This window comes from Chamaea fasciata, unplaced genomic scaffold, assembly GCF_029207755.1.
Source record: "Chamaea fasciata isolate MVZ Bird 193981 ecotype frontalis unplaced genomic scaffold, bChaFas1.0.hap1 SCAF_6, whole genome shotgun sequence".
Taxonomy (NCBI): Eukaryota; Metazoa; Chordata; class Aves; order Passeriformes; family Sylviidae; genus Chamaea; species Chamaea fasciata.
The window spans coordinates 1,461,877-1,479,790 of NW_027094091.1; positions in this window are offsets into that span (position 1 = coordinate 1,461,877).

Consider the following 17,914-nt stretch of genomic DNA (forward strand, 5'->3'; position numbering starts at 1 on the left):
ATCCCAAAATTGCACACCTGCACACACACACACGCGCGCACACACACACACACACGGGAGCGCGCACGCACTGTGGGCACGCACAGAGCGTTTGCACACTCACACCCACGAGCACACGCACGCACGCACCCGCTCCCACGTGGGCACACGCGCCCACCACAGCCCTGCGAACACCCTGCGCGCACCCAGCGCGCGCACACGCACCCACTCACACACGTGCGCACACACGCGTGTGTTCACATGAACACCACGAGCGTATGCACGGGCACAGACGTGCGCACACGTACAAACAGTCCATGTGTGCGCACGTGTACACGAGTTCCATGTGCACACATGTGTGCGCACACACACATATACACACACTCCATGCGCACATACGTGAGCACACACACGCGTGTACATACACTTGTGCACACACACGTGCACACGCACACTCCATGCGCACATACGTGAGCACACACACGCATGTACATACACTTGTGCACACACACGTGCACACACACACTCCATGCGCACATACGTGAGCACACACACGCATGTACATACACTTGTGCACACACACGTGCACACGCACACTCCATGCGCACATACGTGAGCACACACACGCGTGTACATACACTTGTGCACACACACGTGCACACGCACACTCCATGCGCACATACGTGAGCACACACACGCGTGTACATACACTTGTGCACACACACGTGCGCACACACACTCCATGCGCACATACGTGAGCACACACACGCATGTACATACACTTGTGCACACACACGTGCACACACACACTCCATGCGCACATACGTGAGCACACACACACACATGTACATACACTTGTACACACACACGTGCACACACACACTCCATGCGCACATACGTGAGCACACACACACGCATGTACATACACTTGTACACACACACGTGCACACGCACACACTGCATGCGCACATACGTGATCACACACACACGCATGTACATACACTTGTGCACACACACGTGCGCACACACACTCCATGTGCACATACGTGAGCACACACACGCATGTACATACACTTGTGCACACACACGTGCACACACACACACTCTATGCGCACATACGTGAGCACACACACACACATGTACATACACTTGTACACACACACGTGCACACACACACTCCATGCGCACATACGTGATCACACACACACGCATGTACATACACTTGTACACACACACGTGCACACGCACACACTGCATGCGCACATACGTGATCACACACACACGCATGTACATACACTTGTACACACACACGTGCGCACACACACACTCCATGCGCACATACGTGATCACACACACACGCATGTACATACACTTGTGCACACACACGTGCACACACACACACTCCATGCGCACATACGTGAGCACACACACGCATGTACATACACTTGTGCACACGCGTGCAGACACACGTACATACACTCCATGCACACACACACACACGCTCCATGTGCACACCTGTGCACACACACACGTGCACACACTCCATGTGCACACGCACACGCACATGTGCACAAACACCTCCACCCTTCCCCCCGTGGTGCCCCTCGTGTCCCCTCCCGGGTGTCCCTGTCCCTGCCATGGTGTCCTCCTTGTCCCCGTGTCCCCTCTCGGGTGTCCCTGTCCCTGCCACGGTGTCCCCCAGCTCCTCCTGTCCTCATGTCCCCTCCCGGGGTGCCTCTGGCTGTGCCATGGTGTCTCCCAGTTCCCCCTGTCCCCGTGTCCCCTCCCCGGGTGCCCCTGTCCCTGCCACGGTGTCCCCGTGTCCCCTCCCCGGGTGTCCCTGCCCCTACCACGCTGTCCCACTGTCCCTGTGTCCCCTCCCAGGTGTCCCCGGCCGTGCCACGGTGTCCCCCTTGTCCCCGTGTCCCCTCTCAGGTGTCCCTGACTGTGTCATGGTGTCCCCCTTGTCCCCGTGTCCCCTCTCAGGTGTCCCTGACTGTGTCATGGTGTCCCGCCGGGCTCCCCCCGCTCCCCCGAGCCTCTTCCCGGCCCCGGGTCAGCCGGAGTTCTCCGGGAAAGGAAAACAAACCGTGAGGGGCTCGGAACGGGGCGGGGGCTGCAGCAGCGCTGCTGCCTCGCTGGGGTCCCCAAAAGGGTGCCTGGGGTCCCCAAAAGGGTGGCCTGGGGTCCCCAGGGTCCCCTCCCCGTGCCCAGCTGTGCCCAGCTGTGTCCCGGTGTCCCCCCCTCCCCGCTGGCCCTGAGTGATCAAAGCCGGGATTTGGGAATGGGAGAGCCAGGACAGCTTGGGAATGGCGATGGTTTTCCACAGGGGTCTTGGTCACCTCTCCTGAGGGGTTAAATCCCAGGAATTCCTGGAGCTGAGGGAGGAGGGGAGAAGTGACTCCCACCCCGTCTGGGATCTGTCCCCATTGTCCCGCCGCGGCAGAATTCCCGTTTCCCACATTTCCCGCATTTCCCACTCCCCAATATCCCTCGGGAGCACCTCAAACTCCGGGATCTCTCCCGGCTGGATGAGGCCAGAGGGATTTGGGGAGCCGGGAATCCCCCAGGATCTCACAGCCCACCCCCCTCAGCCACTCCTTGCGGGGAGGAAAATTGAGGATTTGGGTGGAAAAAAAAAGACTTTTCCCATTCTCCCGCATCCCCGCGGCTGGAAAAGGGCGGGGGGAGCTGCCGCCGCCTGCAGCTGCCAGGACTGACGGTTCAGGTCCTGAAAGGCGTGAAAAGCGCCAAAACGAGGAGCAAAAATGCAAACCGGTGTCGCCAAGCGGGAACACGGCTCGGGAACACGGATCGGCCGCCGCCAATTCCCCCGCTCCCGGCGCCGCTGGAAGTGAGAGCGGCGTTGGGGACATCGATGTGACAGCAGCCACCCGCCGAGTGGTGTTCCAGCTCATCCTGCGTCTTGGGATCCTCATTCTCCTGCCCCAGGAATGCTCGGGAGGGGGTGGGAGAGGTCAGGAGCATCCTGGGTTCTTCCAGAAGCCAAAAAAATTCCCGAAGTTTCAGCTCCCAGCTCTGGGGAGGGGGAAAATGTCGCAGTGTCCCAGTGGGGTGACAACTCTGGGGTGTCCCCCCCCCCCCCACCCCCGGGGCTGGGAACTCCTCGGGGAAAACACCGGGATGGGGGAGGATCCCTGAAACATTCCCAGATTTCCCTGAACTCCCCCGCAGGCGGCCGGGAGTTCCAAGCCGCGGTTTTCCTGCCAGGAATTTTGGCAGGAACGGGCTTTTCCTGCCAAAACGAGACGTTCCCAACCCCAAAGCTGCTGTTGTTGTTCCTCTCCAAACCTCCCACGGGTGGGAAAAGGCTGCTCCTCGTCCCGCGCTCCCGTCCCTCGGCCTCTGGAATCACCGGGAATCTCCTGGCACCGAGGGGTTCATCCCAAGGATCCCGAAAAGATCCTGGGGTTTCTTGGAAAAGGGGACACAGCCAAAATCCCCGAGGGGAAATGAGTCCTCGGGATGATTTTTTCCGCCGGGAAAATCCCGTCCCAGCAGCACCACAGGGGGAATTTTGCATTCACCTGGGAATGAGAACTTTCCTGGGAATGAGAACTTTCCTGGGAATGAGAATTCCTTGGGAATGAAAACTTTCCCGGGGAAAAAGGGACGCAGCCACAACCCCCGGGGGGAAATGAATCCTTGGGATGATTTTCCATCCCAGCAGCAGCACAGGGGGAATTTTGGTGGTGCCAGGCAGTTCCAGAGGGTGGGAATTGCCCCCTTGGAGCTGAGTTGGGAGCTGAGGGTTTGATCCCTCGGGACTGGGGCCCGGGATGGAACAAGAGGAGCTCCTCATCCCTGTGCTCCAGCATTCCATTGGGATCTCCAAATTCCAGCGCCAGGTCCCATCCCGGTGCTGGGAAAAGCCGGATCCTGCCTGTGAGGATGGAGCAAAACATTCCCAAGTGCCTTTGTCACCCCTCAAGGGAACCTGGAGGGTGTTCGGAGCTCCATGGAATGCTCCACAAGGATCTTTGTCACCTCTCGTGAGGGGTTAAATCCAGAAATTCCTGTCCTGGAGTTGAGGGAGAGGGAGAAGTGACTCCCACCTTTGTCTGGGATTTGTCCCCGTTGTCCCACGGTGGCATTGTCACCCCACGCCGTGTGGGACACAGTTGCAGGGACTGTCCCTGAGGGAGCCACAGCGGGAAGGATGGAGCATTATCCCGAGGGAATGTCGTGGTTCTAGGTGTGGGAGGCTGGAAAATATTCCCAAACCAGGATGGGAATGTTGTGGCTCCAGCGGTGAGAAGATGGAGCATCATTCCAAACCAGGACGGGAATTTTGTGGCTCTGGGTGTGGAAGGATGGAGCTTCCTTTCCAACCAGGATGGGAATGTCGTGGCTCCAGGAATGGGGAGATGGAACATCATTCCAAACCGGGATGGTAATGTTGTGGCTCCAGGAATGGGGAGATAGAGCATCATTCCAAACCGGGACGGGAATGTCGTAGCTCCAGGGATGAGAAGATGGAGCATCACTCCAAACCAGGACAGGAATGTTGTGGCTCTGGGTGTGGAAGGATGGAGCTTCATTCCTAGGGAGGTTGGGAATGTCGTGGATCCAGATCTGGGAATTTTGAACATCATCCCAAGTCAGGACAGAGCTGTCCTGGATCCAGGTCTGGGAATTTGGATCATCATCCAAGGAAGTACAGAGACATCGTGGCTCAGGGTTTGGGAGGTTGGAACATTATCCTGAGGAAAGATGGGAATGTCGTGGTTCCAGGAGGACGGGGCATCATCCCAAGCCAGGATGGGGCTGTCCTGGATCCAGATCTGGGAATTTTGAACATCATCCCAAGCCAGGATGGAGCTCTCCTGGATCCAGACCTGGGACAATGGATCATCATCCCAAGCCAGGATGGAGCTCTCCTGGATCCAGACCTGGGACAATGGATCATCATCCCAAGCCAGGATGGAGCTCTCCTGGATCCAGACCTGGGACAATGGATCATCATCCCAAGCCAGGATGGAGCTCTCCTGGATCCAGACCTGGGACAATGGATCATCATCCCAAGCCAGGATGGAGCTCTCCTGGATCCAGACCTGGGACAATGGATCATCATCCCAAGCCAGGATGGAGCTCTCCTGGATCCAGACCTGGGACAATGGATCATCATCCCAAGCCAGGATGGAGCTCTCCTGGATCCAGACCTGGGACAATGGATCATCATCCCAAGCCAGGATGGAGCTCTCCTGGATCCAGACCTGGGACACTGGATCATCATCCCAAGCCAGGATGGAGCTCTCCTGGATCCAGACCTGGGACAGTGGATCATCATCCCAAGCCAGGATGGAGCTGTTCTGGATCCAGACCTGGGACAGTGGATCATCATCCCAAGCCAGGATGGAGCTCTCCTGGATCCAGACCTCGGAATTTGGAACACCATCCCAAGCCAGGATGAGGCTGTGGCAGCAGGATTTGGGACCCCCTCACGGACAGACACCCCTGCCCAGCCGGACACTGTTTGGAAAAAGCAAACTCTGGGATTCTGGGATTTTGGAACCCCCAGAGCATCCCTGCCTGACCCGGGCGCTGCGGCAGATTTAGGAGAATTTCCATTTAGGGCGGAAAAATCGGGAATTAACGCTGCAGGAGCGGCGGGGCCGTGTCAGATCCCATTACCGCGGACCATTATCCTTCCCGGTGTCGCAGGAATAATTCACGTCCCGCTCGTCCTGGGGGATCCCAGCCTGGGCCCCGGAGCTAATGAGGCGTTGGGGATCGCTGGCTCCAGCCCGCTCCGTCCCGCCGCTCCCGGAATGTAAAAGTCAGGTTCGTGCATTAGGAATTGAATTTTCTTTTTCCGCTCCGAAGCTCGAACAAGGGAACGGATGAGACGCCGGGATGAGCGGAATGAGACCCAAAATGTTCCCTTGGAGGCGGGCAGCAGCTCAGCCTGAAATCCCGGCTGGAATGAGCTCGGGAATTGGGGTGGAAATTGGGGCTGGGGGGGTTGTGAATCCCTGGATTTGGAAGTTCCCAAACACTCCCAGGGTGGAAATTCGGCTGGGGGTGATGAACCCCGAGATTTTGGGGGGTCTTGAGCTCACCCAGGGTGGAAATTGGGGCTGGGGGTTTGTGAATCTCTGGATTTTGAGGATCCCAAACATCCCCAGGGTGGAAATTGGAGCTGGGGGTTTATGAATCCCTGGATTTTGAGGGTCCTAAATACTCCTGGGGTGGAAATTGGGGCCGGGATATTGTGAATCCCTGGATTTGAAAGATCCCAAACATCCCCAGGGTGGAAATTAGGGCCGGGGGATTGTGAATCCCAGATTTTGAGGATCCCAAACACCCCCAGGGTGGAAATTTGGGCTGGGGGTTTGTAAATCCCTGGATTTCAAGGATCCCAAAAACTCCCAGGCTGGAAATTGGAGCTGGGGGTTTGTGAATCCCTGGATTTGAATTATCCCAAACACTCCCAAGGTGGGAATTGGGGCCAGGGGTTTGTGAATCTCAGATTTTGGGGGATCCTAAACACTCCCAGGGTGGAAATTTGGGCTGGGACATTGTGAATCCCTGGATTTTGAGGGTCCCAAACATCCCCGGGGTGGAAATTTGGGCTGGGGGTGATGAACCCCGAGATTTTGGGGGCCTTGAACTCTCCCAGGGTGGAAATTGGAGCTGGGGGTTTGTGAATCCCTGGATTTGAAAGATCCCAAACATCCCCAGGGTGGAAATTTGGGCTGGGGTTTTGTGAATCCCTGGAATTCAAGGATCCCAAAAACTCCCAGGGTGGAAATTTGGGCTGGGCGTGATGAACTCCCAGATTTTGGGGGAACCCCAAACGTCCCCAGGGTGGAAATTAGGGCCAGGGCTTTGTGAATCCCAGATTTTGGGGGTCTCATACACTCCTGGGGTGGAAATTGGGGCCGGGATATTGTGAATCCCTGGATTTTGAGGATCCCAAACACTCCCAGGGTGGAAATCTGGGCTGGGGGTTGTGAACTCCCAGATTTTTGGGGTCTCAAACACTCCCAGAGTGGAAACTAGGGCTGGGGGGTTGTGAATCCCAGATTTTGTGGATCTCAAACATCCCCAGGGTGGAAACTGGGACTGGGGGTGGTGAATCCCTGGATTTGGAAGATCCCAAAAATCCTCAGAGTGGAACTTGGGGCTGGAGGTTTCTGAACCCCCAGATTTTTGGGGTCCCAAACACCCCCAGGGTGGAAATTTGGGCTGGGGGTTTGTAAATCCCTGGATTTCAAGGATCCCAAAAACTCCCAGGGTGGAAATTGGAGCTGGGGGTTTGTGAATCCCAGATTTTGGGGGTCCCAAACACTCCTGGGGTGAAAATTAGGGCTGGGGGGGAGCCAGGGAGAGCAGAAACCAGGAGGACCAGGGTGAACTGGGAGTACTGGGAGGAGGGAATTGGGGTAACTGGGAGTACTGGGAGGAGGGAACTGGGGTAACTGGGAGTACTGGGAGGAGGGAATTGGGGTAACTGGGAGTACTGGGAGGAGGGAATTGGGGTAACTGGGAGTACTGGGAGGAGGGAACTGGGGTAACTGGGAGCACTGGGAGGAGGGAATTGGGGTAACTGGGAGTACTGGGAGGAGGGAATTGGGGTAACTGGGAGTACTGGGAGGAGGGAATTGGGGTAACTGGGAGTACTGGGAGGAGGGAATTGGGGTAACTGGGAGTGCTGGGAGGAGGAATTGGGGTAACTGGGAGTACTGGGAGGAGGGAATTGGGGTAACTGGGAGTGCTGGGAGGAGGAATTGGGGTAACTGGGAGTACTGGGAGGAGGGAATTGGGGTAACTGGGAGTACTGGGAGGAGAGAATTGGGGTAACTGGGAGTACTGGGAGGAGGGAATTGGGGTAACTGGGAGTACTGGGAGGAGGGAATTGGGGTAACTGGGAGTACTGGGAGGAGGAATTGGGGTAACTGGGAGTACTGGGAGGAGGGAACTGGGGTAACTGGGAGCACTGGGGGTGGGAACTGGGCAGGAAAGCCAGGGGGAGATGGGGTAACTGGGAGTACTGGGAGGAGGGAATTGGGGTAACTGGGAGTACTGGGAGGAGGGAACTGGGGTAACTGGGAGTACTGGGAGGAGGAATTGGGGTAACTGGGAGTACTGGGAGGAGGGAATTGGGGTAACTGGGAGTGCTGGGAGGAGGAATTGGGGTAACTGGGAGTGCTGGGAGGAGGGAATTGGGGTAACTGGGAGTACTGGGAGGAGGAATTGGGGTAACTGGGAGTACTGGGAGGAGGAATTGGGGTAACTGGGAGTACTGGGAGGAGGGAATTGGGGTAACTGGGAGTGCTGGGAGGAGGAATTGGGGTAACTGGGAGTGCTGGGAGGAGGAATTGGGGTAACTGGGAGTACTGGGAGGAGGGAATTGGGGTAACTGGGAGTACTGGGAGGAGGAATTGGGGTAACTGGGAGTGCTGGGAGGAGGAATTGGGGTAACTGGGAGTACTGGGAGGAGGGAATTGGGGTAACTGGGAGTACTGGGAGGAGGAATTGGGGTAACTGGGAGTGCTGGGAGGAGGAATTGGGGTAACTGGGAGTACTGGGAGGAGGAATTGGGGTAACTGGGAGTACTGGGAGGAGGGAATTGGGGTAACTGGGAGTGCTGGGAGGAGGAATTGGGGTAACTGGGGTGGGGATCAAGGGGATCTGGGGCAGCTGGAGGAGCCCAACGGGGCCAGGGGAAACTGGGAACACTGGTGGGGATGGGGGAGAGCTGAGGGGGGAACTGGGAGAGCCAGGGGGGAGCCGGTGGGTAACTGGGAGTACTGGGAGGAGGGAACTGGGGGAACTGGGGTGGGATGGAGGGTAACTGGAGCCGCCGGAGGAGCCCAGCGGGCTGCGGGAGGAGCCGAGGGGGGAGCCGGTGTTAATGGGGAGTACTGGGAGGAGAAATTGGGGTAACTGGGAGTACTGGGAGGAGGGAACTGGGGGAACTGGGAGCACTGGGGTGGGATGGAGGATATCTGGAGCCGCCGGAGGAGCCCAGCGGGCTGCTGGAGGAGCCGAGGGGGGCGAGCCGGGGCCCGCCCAGCCTCACCCGGGGGCCTCATTCCCACGGCGCTGCCAAAGCAAACATTCCCGGGGCGCTGCCCGGGGCCGCGCTCCCAGCCCGGGGTGACCCTTGGCCGTGGGGACCGGCAGGGCAGGGCAGGGGACAGCGCGGGGAGCGGCGCTGGCAGGGCAGGATTCCATCCCCTGCCACCCCCTCCCTCGCCTTTGGAACCGCATTCCAGCCGGAGGGAATCCAGATGTGCTCCCCAACATCTGGCCGAGGTGACCTCGGGATTCCCAAGTTTTTTTTGGTTTGTTTTTTTCGGTTTGGTTTGGTTTGTTTTTCCCTCGGTTTGGAATCCCACAGCTCTTCCCAGCCCCGCTCCCGGCCAAAGAAAACCTCCCTGTGTTGACTCAGGTGCCAGCGCCGGGCGGGTGACGCGGGTGTCACCGCGGCGTCCATTTATTTCGTTGGATTTGTCCTTTTTCCTTCAGCTTTTCGCGCCAGGAAAGGGAAAAGGAGGGAAAACGCGGGAGGGGCTGGAGGGGAATCATCCCACAGCGCTGCCTCCTCTTCCTCCCTCTCCCTGTTGGGAAATGGGAAAAAAAAAAAAAAGGGTTTTCCACCCCAAATCCCCATTCCATTTCCAAAATACGGAATTCCCCGCCCCCCCACCCGGATTTGGGGACGAGTGATTTATTCCCGCTCTTCCCACCGCTGTTTTTCCTCTCCCACAGCCGGATTCCCGGTTATCTCTCCGGTTATCTCGCCGCCCATCCCACATTCCTGCCGGGCATGGAATGAGCCGCCCGTCCCGCTCGGCCTGCCCCGGCTGCGCTCCGCCCGCCCCGGGAATGAGAGCGAGGGGGGACCCCGAGGAGAAAGGGGGGAGGCTTGGACACAGGAAGGTGCTGGTTCCAGGAGGATTGTGGTCCCCAGGAAGGTTCTTATCCCCAGGAACGTTCTCATTCCCAGGGAGGTTCTCATTCCCAGGTGGATGGTGGTCTCAGGCGGATGTTGGTCCCCTGGAAGGTTCTCACTCCCAGGAAAGTTCTTATTCCCAGGGGGATGCTGGTCTCAGGAAAATGCTGCTCCCAGGAAGACCGTGGTCCCCAGGAAAGTTCTCATTCCCAGGAAGGTTTTCATTCCCAGGAAAACACTGGTCCCAGGTGGACAGTGGTCTCCAAGAAAGTTCTCATCCCCAGGAAAGTTCTCATTCCCAGGTGGATGCTGGTTCCAGGAGGATGCTGGTCCCCAGGAAAGTTCTCATTCCCCGGGAGGTTCTCATTCCCAGGTGGATGCTGGTCCCAGATGGATGTCGGTTCCCAGGAAAGCTCTCATTCCCAGAAGGTTCTCATTCCCAGATGGATGGTGGTCCGAGAAGGACAGCGGTCCCTAGGAAAGTTCTCATCCCCAGGAAAGCACTCATTCCCAGGAAAGCTCTCATCCCCAGGAAAGTTCTCATTCCCAGGAAGGTTCTCATTCCCAGGAAAGCTCTCATTCCCTGGAAAGTTCTCATTCCCAGAAGGTTCCCAGTCCCAGCAAAATGCTGGTCCCAGGAGGATGTTGGTCCTCAGGAAAGTTCTCATTCCCACGTGGATGCTGGTCCCAGGAGGATGGTTGTCCCCAGGAAAATGCAGCTCCCACAGGAGTGTTGGTTCCCAGGAAAGTTCTCATTGCCAGGGAAGTCCTCATTCCCAGGAAAGTTCTCATTTCCAGGAATGTTCTCATTCCTAGGAAAGTTCTCATTCCCAGGGAAGTTCTCATTCCCAGGAAAACGCTGGTCCCAGGCAGATGTTGGTCCCCAGAAAAGTCTTTCCCAGGAAGATCCTTGTCCCCAGGAAGTTTCTCATTCCCAGGAGGATCCTCATCCCCTGGAAGGTTCTCATTCCTGGAAGGATCCTCATCCCCTGGAAGGTTCTCATTCCTGGAAGGATCCTCATCCCCTGGAAGGTTCTCATTCCTGGAAGGATCCTCATCCCCTGGAAGGTTCTCATACCAGGAAGGATCCTCATCCCCTGGAAGGTTCTCATTCCCAGGAGGATCCTCATCCCCTGGAAGGTTCTCATTCCTGGAAGGATCCTCATCCCCTGGAAGGTTCTCATTCCAGGAAGGATCCTCATCCCCTGGAAGGTTCTCATTCCTGGAAGGATCCTCATCCCCTGGAAGGTTCTCATTCCTGGAAGGATCCTCATCCCCTGGAAGGTTCTCATTCCAGGAAGGATCCTCATCCCCTGGAAGGTTCTCATTCCTGGAAGGATCCTCATCCCCTGGAAGGTTCTCATTCCTGGAAGGATCCTCATCCCCTGGAAGGTTCTCATTCCAGGAAGGATCCTCATCCCCTGGAAGGTTCTCATTCCAGGAAGGATCCTCATCCCCTGGAAGGTTCTCATTCCCAGGAGGATCCTCATCCCCTGGAAGGTTCTCATTCCTGGAAGGATCCTCATCCCCTGGAAGGTTCTCATTCCAGGAAGGATCCTCATCCCCTGGAAGGTTCTCATTCCTGGAAGGATCCTCATCCCCTGGAAGGTTCTCATTCCTGGAAGGATCCTCATCCCCTGGAAGGTTCTCATTCCTGGAAGGATCCTCATCCCCTGGAAGGTTCTCATTCCCAGGAGGATCCTTTCCCTGATTTCCCCGCTTTTCCGTTCACTTTGGCTTCCCAGGATTGTTCCCTTTTCCAGCTGGTCCCACGCTGGGCCTGGAAAGAGGAACTGGACGGGGCCAGGAGGGGTCCAGGACCTCCCGAGCTTCTGTGGAGCTGGGACAACGCCGGCTGGCAATGGGATGAGGCTCCTGGATGTCCTGGAAAAGGGGCATCCAAGGAAAGGGACTGGATCTCCTTCTGGATCCCACTGCTTCCCACCACGGGAATATCGGGAGAGTCCTGGCAGATCCAGGGTTCCCATCAGAGGGAGGGCAGCCCCCAGGCCCCGGCGGGGTTTTTTTGGTCTTATCTTCTTTTATTTTATCTTCTTTTTATCCTCTTTTCTTCCGCTAGACTCGGGATTAAACGCTCCAGAGACAAATTCCGTGTTCGGACTCGGATGTTTACGGATTCTTATTTACGTCACACTCTCACGAATGGCGGGTTTCAGCCGACAGAGTGAAAAATGTCTCTGACTGGCCACAAGGTCCTTTAAGCACAAACTGTCCGATTAGGAAATGACACCTGAATTATTTTTACTTTTAACCCAATGACCGACCAGCCCTGGCCCGCAACGAGGATTTTTTTTTTTTTTTCTCCATCCAATTAGCAAATTGGGTAGAAATCACAAAATTTTCTACCCGAAAACCACCCAGAGCCGTGAAGAAGAAGGTGAAAAAGAAGGACTCAGCCTCCACCTAAAATCCTCCCGAATCCTTACTTTATATAAATTATACTTTATACATATATATACACACATAACTTAATATTACTTAATTAACATATATATAAAACTTAACAAATATTATTATATTATTGTTATATAAACTTAATATAGGATTATATATATATAACTTAATATTACTTAATTTTATATATGTATATATAACTTCACTAATATTATTAGTTAAAGGGTTTATATAGGTATAAACTTAATATAACTTAATATAGATAACTTAATATTACTTAATTTTATATATACATATAACTTAACTAATATTATTATTAAAGGGTTTATATACATATATAAACTTAATATAACTTAATATAGATAACTTAATATTACTTAATTTTATATATACATATAACTTAACTAATATTATTATTAAAGGGTTTATATACATATATAAACTTAATATAACTTAATATAGATAACTTAATATTACTTAATTTTATATATACATATAACTTAACTAATATTATTATTAAAGGGTTTATATACATATATAAACTTAATATAACTTAATATAGATAACTTAATATTACTTAATTTTATATATACATATAACTTAACTAATATTATTATTAAAGGGTTTATATACATATATAAACTTAATATAACTTAATATAGATAACTTAATATAACTTTTATATATATATACATAACATAATGTTACTTCATTAACATATATACATAACTTAACTATTATTATTATATTATTATTATATATAAACTTAATATAACTTGATATATGTATAACCTAATATTACTTAAATTTTTATATATATATAACTTTAATAATTTTATTAGTTAAAGGGTTTATATATACATAAACTTAGTATAACCTAATATATATGTAACCTAATATTATTTAATTTTCAATTAATTAATATTAAATATTAATTTTATTATAATATTTATCTTAATATATTTAATTAATTTTAATTAATTAATATTATTTAATTAATATATGTTTAATCTAATTAATTAATATATATGCAACTTAACTAATAATATTAATAAAGGGTCTATATATACATAAACTTAGTATAACCTAATATATATAACACCTAATATTATTTAATTTTTAATTAATTAATATTAAATATTAATTTAATTATAATATTTATTTTAATATACTTAATTAATTTTAATTAATCAATATTATTTAATTAATTAATATATATTTATATAGTCTAATTAATTAATATATGTGTAAGTTAACTAATAATATTATTAGTCAAAGGGTTTATATCTATATATATAAAATATAAATAAATATGTATACAATCCCTGAAATTCTAAGTTTTCCACCCTGCGGTATCTAAATTCTACCCAAATTACACGCCCCTAATTCTAGTTCTGTTATTTAATTTTTGGAAGCCTTTTCCACGGCCTCAGGTGGAACGCAGTGGGGTTTGTTTTTCTTTTTGGGTGGGGGGCAGTGCCTGTCAGCACAGAAAATCTGGAATTCTCGGGGTCCCATCCCCAGGGCTGGGCGGGCCCGGCGCTGCTCGGGGGGGAAGTGAAAGGGGCGAGGAGGAAGCGGGGGCAGAGAGCTGGGTCGGGCTGCCCCGGCTTTTCCTTCCTCCCCGCGGATCGCACGGAGCTCTCCCGGTGCCAGGGCAGTGCCTGGTGCTCCTGGGACAGGGCTGGCACAGATCCCGGTTCTGAGAGTCCACCGGGATTGGCGCGGATCCCAAATCCATGAGTCCACTGGGATTGGCACAGCTCCGAATCCAGGATCCCGCTGGGACTGGCAGAGCTCCCAAATCCAGGGTCCCACCAGGATTGGCACAGCTCCCAGATTCAGGAGCCCACTGGGATTGGCACAGATCCCAAATCCAGGATCCCACTGGAACTGGCAGAGCTCCCAAATCCACAAGCCCACCAGGACTGGCACATCTCCCAAATCCAGGAGCCCACTGAGACTGGATCATTTCCAAAATCCAGGAGCCCACAAGGACTGGCAGAGCTCCCAAATCCACAAGCCCACCAGGACTGGCACAGCTCCCAAATCCAGGAGCCCACTGGGACTGGATCATTTCCAAAATCCAGGATCCCACAAGGACTGGCAGAGCTCCCAGATCCAGGAGCTCACTGGGACTGGCACATTCCCCCCACACCAACCCACCAGAACTGGCACAGCTCCCATCTCCCACTGGGACTGGATCATTTCCCAAATCCAGGAGCCCACCAGGATTGGCACAACTCCCAAATCCAGGATCCCAAAAGGATGGGCACAGCTCCCAAATCCAACAGCCCATGGAGACTGGCACAACCCGCACACCATGAGCCCACCAGGACTGGCACAGCTCCAAAATCCAAGAGCCCATCGGGTTTGGCCCATCTCCCACACCAAAAACCCACCAGGCCTGGCACAGCTCCCAGTTCCAAAAGTCACCAGACCTGGCACAGCTCCCACATTCAGGGTTCCACCGGGATTGGCACAGCTCCCAAATCCAGGATCCCACCAGGATTGGCACAGCTCCCAAATCCAGGAGCCCACGGAGACTGGCACAACCCACACACCAGGAGCCCACCAGAACTGGCAGAGCTCCCATCTCCCGCTGGGACTGGATCATTTCCCAAATCCAGGAGCCCACAGTGATTGGCACAGCTCCCAAATCCAGGAATCTGCTGGGACTGGCACAGTTCCCAAATCCAGGAGCCCACCAGGACTGGCACAGCCCGTACGCCAGCAGTCTGTCAGGATTGGCACAATTCCAAATTCCAAAAGTCACCAGGCCTGGCACAGCTCCCAAATCCAGGAGCCCACCGGGACTGGCACAACCCGCACACCGGCAACACACCAGGATTGGCACAAGTCCCGTTTCCAAGAGTCCACCGGGATTGGCACAGATTCCAAGCCCAAGAACCCACAGGCCTGGCACAGCTCCCATTCCACGGTCCCAGCAGGACTGGCACAGCTTCCAATTCCAAAAGTCACCAGACCTGGCACAGCTCCCAAATTCAGGGTTCCACGGGGATTGGCACAGCTCCCAAATCCCAAAGCCCACCCAAACTCCCACAGCTCCCAAATCCAAGACCCCCCCCAGGGCTGGCACAGTTCCCAAATCCAAAATCCCACTGGGATTGGCATAGGCCCTTATTCCAGGAGCCCCCCAGCACTGGCACAGCTCCCAAATCCAAAAGCCCATCCAGACTCATACAATTCCCAAATCCAAGAGCCCGCCAGAGCTGACACAGTTCCCAAATCCAAAATCCCACTGGGACTGCCACACTTCCCAAATCCAAAAACCCACCCAAACTCACACAGCTCCCAAATCCATAAACCCACCCAAACTCACACAGCTCCCAAATCCAAGAGCCCCCCAGCATTGGCAGAGCTCCCAAATCCAAAATCCCACCCAAAGCCACACAACTCCCAAACCCAGGAGCCCCCCGGGCTGTCCCAGCCGCACCCCAGTCCCTTTCCCGGTGGACTCTGTGTCCCTTTCCCGGGGCTGGCACGGCCGGGGGGGCGCCGGGGGCCGTGGGCATCCCCCTGCTGACTCAGCATCCCGCAGGGCACGTTCCCACGCCGCCGGGACACGCGGTCGGGCACTGACCCCGAGGGGTCACCACGGGCCAGGCCTCACACAGTGCCACCAGGGCCACCAATGTCACCGATGCCACCGGTGTCACCGTGCCATGGCTGCCACCGGTGTCACCCGCCCTGGGGGTCTTCACTCCAGGTGCCAGATGTCGGATCTGGATCCTGTTCCAGCAGAGCTGGATCAGCCTCGACGTCCCCTGTGGTGTCCAGCTGAGAATTCCTTCGGAAATTTCTTCTCCTGCCTGTGGGGACGGCTCCCGCTATGCCAAGCCCCAGTGTCCAGCCTGGCCTTGGACATTCCCAGGGATCCAGCAAATGTGGGAATTCCAGCCCAGCCCCTGCCCACCCTCCCAGGCAGGAATTGCTAATGCCCAAGATCCCAGCCCAATGTCCCCTTTCCCAGTGGGAAGCCATTCCCTGTGTCCTGTCCCTCCAGGCCTTGGCCCCAGTCCCTCTCCAGCTCTCCTGGAGCCCCTTTGGGGACTCTGAGCATTCCCGGGATTTTTCCCTTCTCCAGGGGAACATTCCCAGCTCTCCCAGAGCTGAGCTGCTCCAGCCCTCGGGACATTCAGCATTCCCAGGACAACCAGGATCCCTCTTGGTGACACGGGAGGACAAACACCATCACTGCCAGCATTTCCCTTTTCCTTCTTTCCCGTTTTATCCGCTGAGCACGGAGCCCACGATCCAGGCTATCCCAAGGCTGGGTTGGGATCGGTTTTCCCGGCCGTTCCCCCCCCCCCCCCCAATTTCCCAAATTTTCCCCCCAATTCCCAGCAAAATCCCAACCCCTCCCTGGCAGGGCGAGGGCAGAGCCGCCCTCGACTCCATCCGAGACACAACAAAAAACATTCCCGAATTATCAGCACCGATCCCAAAATGTTCCCACAGGGAACGAGAAACCAACCCAGCCCCACCACCAGCAGGACCCTGAACCCGGAAGACCTCGGAGCGTCCCGAATCCCCCCCAAAAAAACCGCGGAATTAGGGAAAAGCTGCCGCTGCCACCACTTCCCAAAATGGGGGCAGAGACATTAAAGAGGGAAGTTGCTGCGGTTTGGGGCTCCTCGCCCTCCTCCCCTCCCTCCCCGCTGATAAAGGGACGTCCCTGAGCGCGGGGACAGGCGACTTCCCGATGTCACCGCTGCGGAGCCGCCGCCGCCAGGTAACGCCGGGGTTCTCCAGGGATGGGCAATCCCGGGAATTCCGGGATGAGGGTTGGGCTTGGCAGGTGGAAGGATTCCTTTGCATCTCCAAGAGTCAGGGAAGAGCCTGGAATTCCGGGAATCGCATCCAGGCTTGGAAGGGGGTCACATCCATCCCTTCTCCCCAGGAATGGTGTCCCACCACCCGCCGCGATCCCGGTTTCTCTGGTTTTTTGGGATGTGATGGAGCTGAAGGGTCCCACACTGGGAATGTCCCCTCTCTGCCCTTGTTCCCTGTGCCGAAAAGTGACTTTTAAACTGCAGGGATGGGTGGGAGGTTGGGAAAAAAATTCCTCCCTCTGACGGTGGGAATGAAATTCCCAGATTTGCTGCGGCTGCCCCATCCCTGGGAGCGTCCAAGGCCAGCTTGGACAGGGTTTGGAGCCACCTGGGATAGCAGGAGGTGTCCCTGCTCATTCCCTTGGGATTGAGATGAAATTTCAACCCCTTCCCATCCCATCCCATTCCCTAAATCCCGTTTAGGGACACCAGGGACACCTTTTCCCTCCCCAGGTCGCCCCAAACTTCGTCCAAGCCCACACCAAAAAGGGTTTTCCCAGAAATATTCACAACCCCTGGAATTCCAGGAGCAGCAGGGCCTCGCTGTCCCTTTCTGGGTTCATTCTGAGGGACCCCTGAGGGGCCAGCCAGGAATCGAAACCGGGACAAACCCGGGAGAAGAAACGAAACTCGGCCCCAGCACGAGTCGAGGGGCTGGATCCCGGCTCTTCCTTCCCCTTCCGGCACCAATCCCGTGACAATTTGTGGCTTCGCATCGTTCCCCCCCCCTTTTCTCCCT